The sequence below is a fragment of the Peromyscus leucopus genome, chromosome 18 (genome assembly GCF_004664715.2).
Source record: "Peromyscus leucopus breed LL Stock chromosome 18, UCI_PerLeu_2.1, whole genome shotgun sequence".
Taxonomy (NCBI): Eukaryota; Metazoa; Chordata; class Mammalia; order Rodentia; family Cricetidae; genus Peromyscus; species Peromyscus leucopus.
Genome location: NC_051078.1, coordinates 25537516 through 25549996, shown reverse-complemented (window position 1 = coordinate 25549996; position 12481 = coordinate 25537516).

Here is a 12481-nt window from a genome sequence, read left to right as displayed (position 1 = left end):
TAGTCTTAAACTTAATTTAAAATTTATTAACTTAGATATTGTTCAAAGCCTGGCAAACAAAGGTCAATAGTGCATTTGACTATATTTTTTAATATTTTTTATTTTATAATTAACTTAATTTTACATATAAGCCCCGGGATCACCAGAGCAGGTCACCTCAGGCATTCTCTCGACCATTGCCAGTAGTCTATAGTGGAGGTATATTTGTTGACTTCTGGGGACTTCTAGCACTCTGTGTCTTCCTATCCCCCTGGGGTCTTCATTAACACATTAATATATATATATATATATATATATATATATATATATATATATATATAGAGAGAGAGAGAGAGAGAGAGAAGGAGGGATTAGAGAAGGAAAGTAAAATGATAAAAACCAAACTGAGCTGGTGAATCTAGATAAAAGGTGTGAGGCACTTTCTCTTTGTTCTCTCACACCTCCTCTTTCTAATTCTCCTCCTCCTCATTTTGATAAAGGGTCTCATTATGTAACCCATTATGACATTTACCTCTTGATCCTCCGGCCTCTAAATCTTGAGTGCAAGGGTTAGAGATGTGGACCATCATGCCCAGCTTTATTTTCTATTCTATACACCCTTTATAAATTGGAATAATGTTTTTCAAAATAAAACAATTCTAGGACTTTTCAATTTTAGTTTAGTTTAAGGAATATACTCAATGCAAACACAGGGGGAATTTAAGCTTTACTGATTCTGTTTCATATCCTTATTATGTATTAGTAATACATCTTCAGATAGGTCAGTGGATGAAAATGAATTTATTTACAGGCAAGCTGATCACTGTATATAACTCTTAATTAATATTGTTTTTATTCTTCAATCAATTATGATTTATTTTTTATTATATTACAAAATCCATGTAATTAAAAATTAAAATCTTCCTTACAGCACAAACCACTCACAAGGAGAATTTTTTTAAAATAATCCAGTAAATGCTAAAGTAGACAAGTGAGTCATGTCAGTTTGACTGGGAACAATGGTAATTTTTCAGCTTCTAAATTGTTAACATTTGTGGCCTTTGCTTCTTGGGTTTCATATTCATCAATCCCAATACACTGCTCAAAAGAGACATGGATCTTATGAAATTGTTTTCGTAATTAATCATAAATTATACTTGATGCTCGGGAAGCAATGATCTATAAAAATTTAATTAAGAAATGAATAGTGCCAACTCTCATTTCTGATTCAGTGGATCTTTGATTCATTTGTTCTATTGTATTTATTTAAATAAGAGTCTTGACGATAAAATGAAAATATACCACAGAGACTGACTCAAAGATTTAGCTCCCTCAGTCATATTAGAATCACTTAGGATTATGTAATGTCATACAAATATCAGTATTGTCCTTTACTAAATTTGAGTTTCACTAACTTCACAGCATGAAAAAAAAATAACCATTTTTTTCCTCCATCAACTGCAGACTTTAAGAAGGACTGTATTTTATATTTAGTTTATAAGTTAACACTACCACAATTCTCTAGTTCATAATAATATTTGAAAAATGCATAGGAATTTGATCTACGAGTATAAGTTCAAGATGTTAACCCACATATAGTAACATTTATTGGAGCACATACCACCTGATGCACAAAAGCACCTGTTTGGGGAATAATGTTGAATATTTTGGGTGAAGCAAAAAATGTTAGAGAACATATGGATTGTGCCCTCCTCTTGGATTTCTATTCAGTGAGGATCCATGCAACCCTGTTTAACCCCATTTTCTAATATTATTCAGAAAGTTGATCTGATGGTGAAGTGCTGTCCGTAGCTTGTTTTGAAAGGTCTGAGTAAAAATAACCTTAAGTAAATAGCATGGATGATGAGATAAGAAGGAACATTCTAGGTTTAAATATGTCAGAGTATCTCAGTCTATTTTCTCTTGCCATAACAGATGATCTTCATATGATAGTTCATAAAGAAGTTTATTTCAACTCTTAAGACTGAAAGGTCAGCTATATTCACACAGGGACTCACAACATGGCCGTAAAGGAGTGGGGAGGCAAATAACATCTTGCTCTCAAAAGAAGAAAACCACTACAGAATAACTAATCTGGCATTGTAAGAAAGATGTGATGCCGTGGGGAGGTGGGGGGGGACACCACACAGAGCCCTGATGCAGAGGGAGGGCCTTCAACCTGCCTCAACTGAATATACCAGGCTCTGTGGACTCCCCGTGAGAGACCTTGCCTTGTTGGAGGAGGGGATGGAGGTGGTTTGTGGGGGAGTAAGATGGGAGGGGCTGTAGGAAGGAGGAGAGGGGGATCTGTGATTGGTATGTAAAATGAATAAAAAATTTCTTAAAAAAAAGATGTGAATCCCTGATGTGTGTTCATTTCCTAAGACTATTACATTGACAACCAATTTCAACATAGGCTTTAAGGGAAACTAAGTATAGGCAAAGAATAGACTGGGGAGGGAGTATTACGATGCTTAATGGAAGAAATAGAAGACATAAAAGCATGAAAATGGAGTGAATGATATATTCAAAGATTGTAATGACATGAAAGAGTATAGACAATAAAACACCAGATACTGGCAAATCAAAAAACAGAAAAAAAAAAATGAAAATATATTGTACATTGCATTTTACTATAAAAGCAAAAGGCAGTGACAGTTTATAAAAAGGGAATGACAATAATTTATTTGACTTTTTAACAAAAATAATATGATTAGAATTAGGGAAATGAGACAAGAGTCTAAGAGATGTCAGTAGACATTACATTCATATGTATAGAAAGTGTAGTAAGTAGAAAAATGGAAGATTCTGAGAAAACTTCAATATAATCTTTGATTCAATGAGTAAATTAAATTAAATAATTATCTCTTGTCTGTCATTTACACTCTACTTAAAATGATTGAGCTTCTTTACAAATTTTGTACACAAAATATTGATATAAATAGCGCATCTAAACAGATAATTTTACAAACTAGACTAAGTGCATTTTAATAAACCAATCACTTTATAATTTCATGTGTATATCATTAATTGAATAATTGACCTTTATAATAATTTGTAAGAATCCTTGTTTGAAACTCGTTAACTAACATCACGAGACATAAAAATTTATGCAAGAAAGTAAAAGACAGGAATTTTTAAAAACAGATCTTAGGCTATGAATTATAATAATGTGAATATCCAAAAGGTAGAGATCCTGCCATTCATGAACAGATCATAGGCTGTGAATTACAATAATGTACCTAGCCACATGATATACACAAATCATTCCAATAATTCAAAAGAAGTTAACTTCAAAGGTTTAATAATATCTCTGCTTTCAGACCCTCAGACATGCCCTTCTTAGGCTGGCTTTATTACAAATACTCTAAACTGGTTCTCAACCTATGGATAATGAACCTTTTGGAGGTGGAATAACCCTTTCACAGGGGTCACAAATCAGATACCCTGCGTATTGGATAGTTACATTGGGACTCATAGCAGTAGCAAAATTACAGTTATGAATTAGCAATGAAAACAATTTTATTTTATTTTATTGGAGATCACCACACATGAGGAACTGTATTAAAGGGTCACAGCATCAGGAAGATTGAGAACCACTGCTGAAAACTATGACATCAATGACATTTAGTATTAGTCAAACAATAGTAGGAGTATTGGTTAAGCTGGAATGATTGATTTTATCAAACTTGAGGTTGGTTTTTGCTTTTAGACAGATTTTAAATATAAATATAAAACCTTTCATTTTGAAATATTGGTGTAGTCTACTTACCATAATATCTGAGAATGTAAGTATCTCATGATGAAAATATGCCCAAATTAGTTAAATGCAAAGAAATATAGATTGGTATGGCTTACTTTAAAAAAAAAAAGAGTTAAGTTGAAGTACTGAAGTTAGGATGCTTAGAAACCCCTTTCTGAAGACTGGAAGGTAACCAGGAAAAGCAAGGCAACACGCAGAAACAACAAATGATGGGCACACTATAAAGGTGATCAGAGTTGATCAAAGACTGAAGTGGGAAAATGATTTTTAAAATTTATGTAAAATGATAGAAAAATATCTAGATTTGGGAAGATAAAATTTCAAAATTGTTTTGAAACTGTATACTCTATTGTAAAAAAATATATTGTGTTTTGATATTCATAAAAAATGTGTACCAAAATACTAAACCCAAACAAAAATAAATAGAAAGAGGCCTGGTAATGTGTTCCAGGAGGCAAATGTCCCATATGTGAAGCTGGACAACCTGATTTTGATCCCTAAGACCCACATGGTGAAAGGTAAAAACCAAGTCCTGCAAGATGTCCTCTGATCTCTACATGCCACTCAACATTGTATGCACATAGCCAACAACCACTATACAGGAGTGCATGTATACACACACAGACATACATACAGATACACAGACAAAGACACACACACACACACACACACACACACACATATGCATGTACACACACATATACAGAGAGAGAGATGCAGAGACACAGAGACAGACAGAGAATGTAAATAATGCCTAAAAGTAAATATTAATAATTTACACAATAGATACCTATGCTATTCATAAGAATTTACATGCTGATACCTTAAAATTATTTCAATACAAAAGTGTATAAAACAGTAATTGAATGAGCAGCTAGTTTAACCAACTTATGCTGAGAGTAGGTCATACTGTTTGAATCAAAGTTATTTTCAGAAGAAATTAAAGAGGCAAAAAAGGAAATTTATTACCCAGTGATTGTTCACTGATGATAATATTTCTGGCCTACTGTACTAAGTTTGAAATTTTACTCTATTGTCTTCTGTATTCTAATATTTATGTTTGTGATAACCCAACTCACACAACCAAAGCATAAAATACATGGAATATAAATTGCTGCAGAATTGCTAGTTCAGTTACAGTTAGACATGAAATGAATAGTAATCAAAGAGTAAATAAATCAAATAAAAATGAATAAAATGTTACAAAAATGAAATAAAATAAATGCCCATAAACAAGGGGACCTTTTTAGAAAATAGGATGATGGAAGCTTACTAGTAATTTGTAATAATCATATTTAAAGCATAATTTAACTATAATTTTATTGAAAAAATATCAGTGAGCTACCTTTAAAATTAGACTAGCCTATTGCTGGAGCAACATAATCCATTACTTACTCAAAAGACTCCTGTTGCATTTTCTGCACATGTGTGGGTATGTTTGTGGAAGAATTTTTTCATAGCACAGCATAGAGAAAGCCTGGGAGGAAGCCTACTGAATAGCTAACTTAATTTTCTTTGGTTAGGCTCGACTGATTAGACTAAGAAAGGAAACAGAAACAACATTTTTAAGTTGTCAATTGTAATAGCCGCACAAACAGCTGAACAGGTGTCTGTGTCAATGTGGCCTTGGAGACACACTGTTCTACTATGAAGGAAATAAGTTTTATTTGAGTTCTAGTGGATTTTTAATTATCTTATCAAATCTGCTTTGCTCATTTGCTCATTGCATAGTTTCTTACAGGCTGGGAAAACACCTAAACAAATTCTAATTTTTAATTTTCTCAGAGGTTTCCGGAATCGTGACCAGTTGTTTTTGAAGAATGTCATAGTGACTGGTCTATTGCTATGAAGAAACACCATGACCAAGAAACTTAGAGAAGAAAGCATTGATTGGGGGCTTGTTTGTAGGTTCAGAGGCTTAGTCCTTGATAATCATGCTGGGGAGCACTGCGGCAGACAGGCAAACATGACGTCAGTGCAGTAACTGAGAGATTATATCTGCCATATTGGAGAGAGAGAGAGAGAGAGAGAGAGAGAGAGAGAGAGAGAGAGAGAGAGAGAAAGAGAGACAGAGAGAGAGAGAGAGGGAGGGAGGGGAGGAGGGAGAGAGAGAAACAGAGACAGAGAGAGGGAGGGAGGGTGAGAGAGAGAGAGAGAGAGAGAGAGAGAGAGAGAGAGAGAGTAAGTAGTCCTGCCCTGCTCTTTAAAACCTCATGCCCTTTGCTTTACATCTCGTATCCACTTATAAGTGAGCACATACCATGTCTGTCCTTCTGAGTCTGGATTACCTCACTCAGGATAGTATTTTCTACTTACATCCATTTGCCTGCAAATTTCATGATGCCATTGTTTTTCTCTGCTGAGTAGTACTCCATTGTGTATATGTACCACATTTTCTTAATCCATTCTTCAGTTGAGGGGCATCTAAGTTGTTTCCAGGTTCTGGTTATTATGAATAATGCTGCTATGAACATAGTTGAGCATATGTCCTTGTGGTATGATTGAGCATTCCTTGGGTATATGCCCAAAAGTGGTATAGCTGGGTCTTGAGGAAGATTGATTCCCAATTTTCTGAGAAAACCACAGTACTGATTTCCAAAATGGTTGTATAAGTTTGCACTCCTGCCAACAGTGGAGGAGTGTTCTGCCTGCTCCACATCCTCTCCAACATAAGCTGTCCCAGTGTTTTTTATCTTAGACATTCTGACAGGTGTAAGATGGTATCTCAGAGTCACTTTGATTTGCATTTCCCTGATGACTAAGGATGTTGAGTAATTCTTCAAATGTCTCTTAGACTACTGGCAATGGCCAAGAGGGTGCCTGAACTGGCCTGCTCCGGTGATCAGATGGCTGAATACCCTAACTGTCATCATAGAGCCCTCATCCAGTGACTGATGGAAGCAGATGCAGTGATCTATAGCTGGGTTCCAGGCCAAGCTCCAGGAATTCAATGGATGAGAGAGAGGAGGGATTCTATGAGCAAGGGACATAGAGATCATGATGGGAAAATGTACAGAGACAGCCAGCCCAACTAGAGGAAATGCATGAACTGTGGACCAATAGCTGAGGAGCCCCCATGGTACTGAACTAGGCTTTCTGGATAGGCAAGACAGTTGTTTAGCTTGGACTGGTTGGGGGGCCCCCAGGCAGTGGGATCAGGATCCATCCCTGGTTCATGAGCTGTCTTTTTGGAACCTAACGCCTATGGTGAGAAACTTTGTGCAGCCTTGGTACAGGGAAGAAAGGCTTGGACCTGCCTCAACTGAATGTACCAGGCTCTCCCTATGGGAGACCTTACCTTGGAGGAGATAGGAATGGAGGGCGGTTTTAGGTGTTGAGGGGTGGTAGGAGGAATGTGAGGGGTATCTGCTGTTGGTATGTAAAATGAATAGGAAATCTCTTAATTAAAAAAACAAACAAACAAACAAAAAAACCTAATGCCCTATCCTAGTCACACACTTTCTTCAGCAAGGCCACACCTCCTAATCCTTCCTAAACTGTCTACCAACTGAAAAACAAACATTCAAATGTATGAGCCTATGGAGGCAGTCTCAGTTAAACTACCACCCATAGTAAATCTTAATGTGGATTATCTGACATTTTCTTCTGAATAGCTTGATGTTATGTAATTTTGACAAAAATTACTAAGTTAATTTGTAAGTACACCACATGAGCAATGTTCAATCTAATAGAGGAGTAGATTTTTATGTATATTTTAACTTTCCTGAAATGTTCTTCTATATTCTAATAACTCTTCTGCTTAAGTTATGTAAGAACTTAATGGCATAATTCCTGTAGATGCCTAGCTAATTAACTTATTCAAATAAAGTTTAGGTTTCTAGTTCTGCTGATTTTATTTGTAATTTTATATAAGTATTACCTGAAATGTGGTCATATAGTATTTATTATAACCTTATATGGACACATGAACCAATTCTTATTTTAAACCTTTAATATCAGCCTAACAAAATGCCTAGCTATTTCCTACACAGGAAAAGCAATGATATAAAAACATGATGCAGTTTGATTATCTTGTTTACACAGCGAAAAAGCTCTTGATTTGCTACCATAGTTAATGGGGGCTGTAAGAAGTCTCTGTATTCATTTCAACTTTATAGGGTAATGATGAAGGAATTTTGGATCCACATCAAAAAAAAAAAGAAAGAAAGAAAAGAAAAAACTCCCATTCTTTGTAAAAAATAAAATAAAATAAATAAAACTAAGTAGTGCTTAGTGACCAATCTCTCACCGTTTTCTTGATTTGAGACAAAGCAAAATAGTCTGCCTTCCAATTCATTAAAGTATCAGATGCTGGCCAACTTTTTATTTTAGTATTAAATGTGTTATACTTCTCAGCTTTATGTCAAAGCTATATTGTGTAAATATTCCAGTAATCAACTGTGAAGGTCCCAGGTGCATTGTGCATGAGAAAGGGAAGGCTTTTATCAAAAGGCAGTTTCTGCTTCCTGAACAACGATACAGTTCCTACAGTTTCTCTCTAGAGAGCCTAATTTAGTTAGTATTCATGGAATGAGAAAAAAAATGAAACTTTAAAATACGTGTCTACACAAATACCCATATATAGTATGTGTGTGTGTTCATGTGCGTGTGTATTTTCCAGTTGCTTTAAAACATGCTTTTTTCATTTATGTTGATTTCTGTGCACTTGAATTCAATTTAAAGCTAAGTGTTCTCTTGTTCTTATTTTTCCTTTGCAAAAGGATTTTGCCTTCTAGTACTCATCCAATACTGAGCACAGAGTTAGTAAAAATGACCAGATGTCATGCTCATTTAATCAGGCCATCCTTGGTCCCTCACTTGAATTCGTACAAATTGTTTCTTAAGGAGTATGAAAAGTCCCATCGTTCATGTTGTCACAATAAATTTAGTTATGTAATGTTCAAGTTAAGGGCCCGATCTTGAAACAATTTGTTTTTATTGTGCTAAGAAGAAAATCCAGACAATCATCTTGCCACTGTAATTCTTTAGCATAACCTTTAAATTATGTTGCTTTTCAAAATATATGTACCCACTTTCAAAGTTTTCATGACAAATATGTCCTTATATTATATCTGAATAAAACTCTATTAAGAATATTCTTTCTTCGCCGGGCGGTGGTGGCGCACGCCTTTAATCCCAGCACTCGGGAGGCAGAGCCAGGCGGATCTCTGTGAGTTCGAGGCCAGCCTGGGCTACCAAGTGAGCTCCAGGAAAGGCGCAAAGCTACACAGAGAAACCCTGTCTCGAAAAATCAAAAAAAAAAAAAAAAAAAAGAATATTCTTTCTTCTTGAAAAAGCCTGTCATGCCATACCATTGTAGTGAATATGCTTCATTTTCAACTCTACTTGGCATTAAAGAAAGCTTTTGGCACTCGTGTGTGTGTGTGTGTGTGTGTGTGTGTGTGTGTGTGTGTTCTCTGTGGGGTAAATTTTATTTTGGCTTCATGCTTGCTCTGTGAATATAGCCCTCCAGACCAAAGTGTTGGGTGGTGAGGCTTTCTTAATGCTCTCCCCTCTTGGGGATGACCTAGCTTTGCCCTTCTCTACTGCAATGCTATAAAACCAAAAACACACATTATGATAGATATAATAATATGCTGGAGATGGATTTTGAGAAACTGACTTTGGTTTCAAGTATTAGTAAGGAACGGTTCTTGAGATTAGGATGTGTAAAAACAAGCAGGAGAACAAGAAATGTGTGCTTCCTGACCCTTTGGAGAGTGTTGAAGTTGCCACTACAACATCTTAAGAAGAGAACGATGATTATTCCATAAGCTATTACATGTTGTATACAAGGAAGGTACAATCTTGGGCACAAGAGCTTCTGGAAACTGCAGGATAAAATGTTGTGATCAATCTGCATAGGCTGATCTGGAAACACTACTCACTAGGATCTTTGTCATTATATTTTATCATCAATGTAATGATGGACACAAGAACACAAAGTCATAATCTCCATAAATATACTGTTGTGCTACATACATACATATATAATGGCATACTGACATACACCCACACACCACTCACAAACAGAACACAACTTATTTCTCTCCATCACACACACACACACACACACACACACACACACACACACACACACTCACACACACAGACAGAGACAGAGAGAAGTAGAGGGAGGTAGAGAGAGATAGAGAGGGAGAAAGTGAGAGAGAGAGAAGAGTAGTATATGTTCCTTTACATTTGAAAGTAAATTAAGTATGTATATTATTAAAGCTTTACTTAAGTTGCTATAAAATAGTGGAAGAATTATCCTAAGAAACTAAATGAACATGCAAGACATTTCCCAACTCACAAAATTTTTCAACCAATTGTATAAAGGTGATAATTTATTCTAATTTTCTGTGTAAACATAATTTTTAATATCCAAAATAGTTCTGAAAGTCATTCAAATTATGTGAGAAGTGGGCTGGACTGTGATGGCACACACCTTTAATCCCAGCACTCGGGAGGCAGAAGCAGGTGAATCTCTGTGAGTTCGAGGCCAGCCTGGTCTACAAAGTGAGTTCCAGGACAAGCTCCAAAAGCTACACAGAGAAACCCTGTCTTGAAAAACCAAAAATAAAAAAGTGAGAAATAAATTAAATGAATGACATGGACAAACTTGTTTAGTAATGGCTGGAAATGGATTATACAATTCCATTAGACAGATCAGTGTTCTGTTAGAAGAAAAAAATACACAGAGATCAATGAAAAGTGTGTCAGAGTAAATATAGGGCTTAACATATTATGAAAGTGACAGAACCAATCATTGAAAATGAGTAAATTCACTGCCACCAGGGAAGTCGGTAAGCTAACTGCAGATCTTTAACTCTCCCTCTGCTCCTCCAAATTCAATCCCTAAGTCTCATCTTCAGCTATGCAGCAGACCACCTGCATGGGCCTCCCTGAAATAAAGGAAAAGAAAAAAGAAAAAAAGAATATTTATGCTGTATAAGACGTTAGATTAAAAAAAAAACAATTTCATCATTTACTTGGAAAAATGCTGAATTACAAGTTAGGATAGACATTCATTACAGTCCTCTAAGGTGAAGCTATACATTCATGATCAACAGAATGTGATAGCTAATCCTGTTGGTTAGCTTGATGAATCTCGAAACGGTTAGAAGATACAACTGTGGGCTTGTCTCTAAGAGCATTTGGAAAGGACCGATGAGGGGAAACAGCTGCTCCCACACAGAGTAGGTATCACCTCCCAAAGAAGAGAGAGTTCTTGTTTTCTCAAACTTGCTTCCACTTAAGCAAGTGCTTTATACTGCTGCAGCTGCTGCTGCCATCAACACATCCACAACTATCAATATCTTCTACTGGCCTCAGACCCCACCTTCCTCAGCCTTCCTACATGCACTAACTAATAGCAAATGTCCAGAAATGTTCTGAGTCTTCAGTGAAAGATGGGGAGTGCTGAGGCATCCAGTCTCATGAACTACAAAATTACCCGATTCTGATCATGAAGCTAGCCCCTGTTGGACTTCTCAGACTAAATCTAGTAAGCAAATCGAACATACCCCTCTAATAATTACAATAAGATGTAGCTATGTGCTGTGTGAAGATGCACAGCTGTATTTTTATCAGTTATGGTCTTCTAGAGTACCCTGCCTAATAAATACTCCAGAGTTAAATAACAACAAAAACAGAACTTTTTAAAGTGAACAGTTGGCAAAGTTAGGAGAGGCAAGCTCAAGGAATATTTTGTCATGGAGGAACCAGGAAACATTTAGCTATCTGTGCCAATTTAACTGACCCTTGTATTTTCAGTGTGTCTTTGCTTTTGCTGTGTTTGTTTGAGACAGAGTCTTGTTATATATACAAATGGCCTCAGAATAGTTGCAACCCTACTGTCTTAGTTAGGGTTTCTATTGAGACACCATGGCCATAGCCACTCTAATGAAGGAAAAGCATTTAATTGGGATGGCTTACATATTCTGAGGTTTAGTCCATTTTCATCATGATATGACATAGTGGTCCATAAGCAGACACAGTGCTGAATAAGTACCTGAGTGTCCTACATCTCACAGGCAACAGGAAGTGATCTAACTAACTGGGAGTAACTTGAGCATAGAAGACACCCCAGTGACACACTTCCTTCAATAAGGCCACATCTCCTGATAGTGCCACTCCTTTTGGGGGTCATTTTCTTTCAAACCGCCACACTAATTCGTTGAACTGATGAGTGTTGAGATTACAGGGGTACACCACCTTTACCAGCTGAAAATAAATATTTTTATTTTTTCAAAAAGAAACTGTATCACTGGTGCCACAAAAAAGAAACTGAAAAAATCATTTACCAAAATAAGCATATGTTCAGCACCGCTTTTATGAAGCTAACTTTCTCTCCATAATAGGAATATCAGGCCATGGCTTTTAGCCAGAATTCCATTAAAGAAACCGAATACCAGCTCATGCACCAGGAATAGATCCAGACCCCACAGCCAGGGGCCCCTTAAACAGGCCAAACTACACAACTGTCTCGCTTATGCAGAGGCCCTGGTCCGGTTCCCACTAGTTTGGTTTGGTTGTCTCTGTAGGTTTCCCCATCATGATCTTGATGCCTCTTGCTCATAGAATCCCTCTTCCCTCTCTTCATCTGGACTCCTGGAGCTTGACCTGGTACTTGGCTGTGGATCTCTGTATCTGCTTCCGTCAGTTACTGGTTAAAGGCTCTATAATGATAGCCTTGATGCAGGGGGCAGAAGGGACTTGGACCCGTCTCTTCTGAAT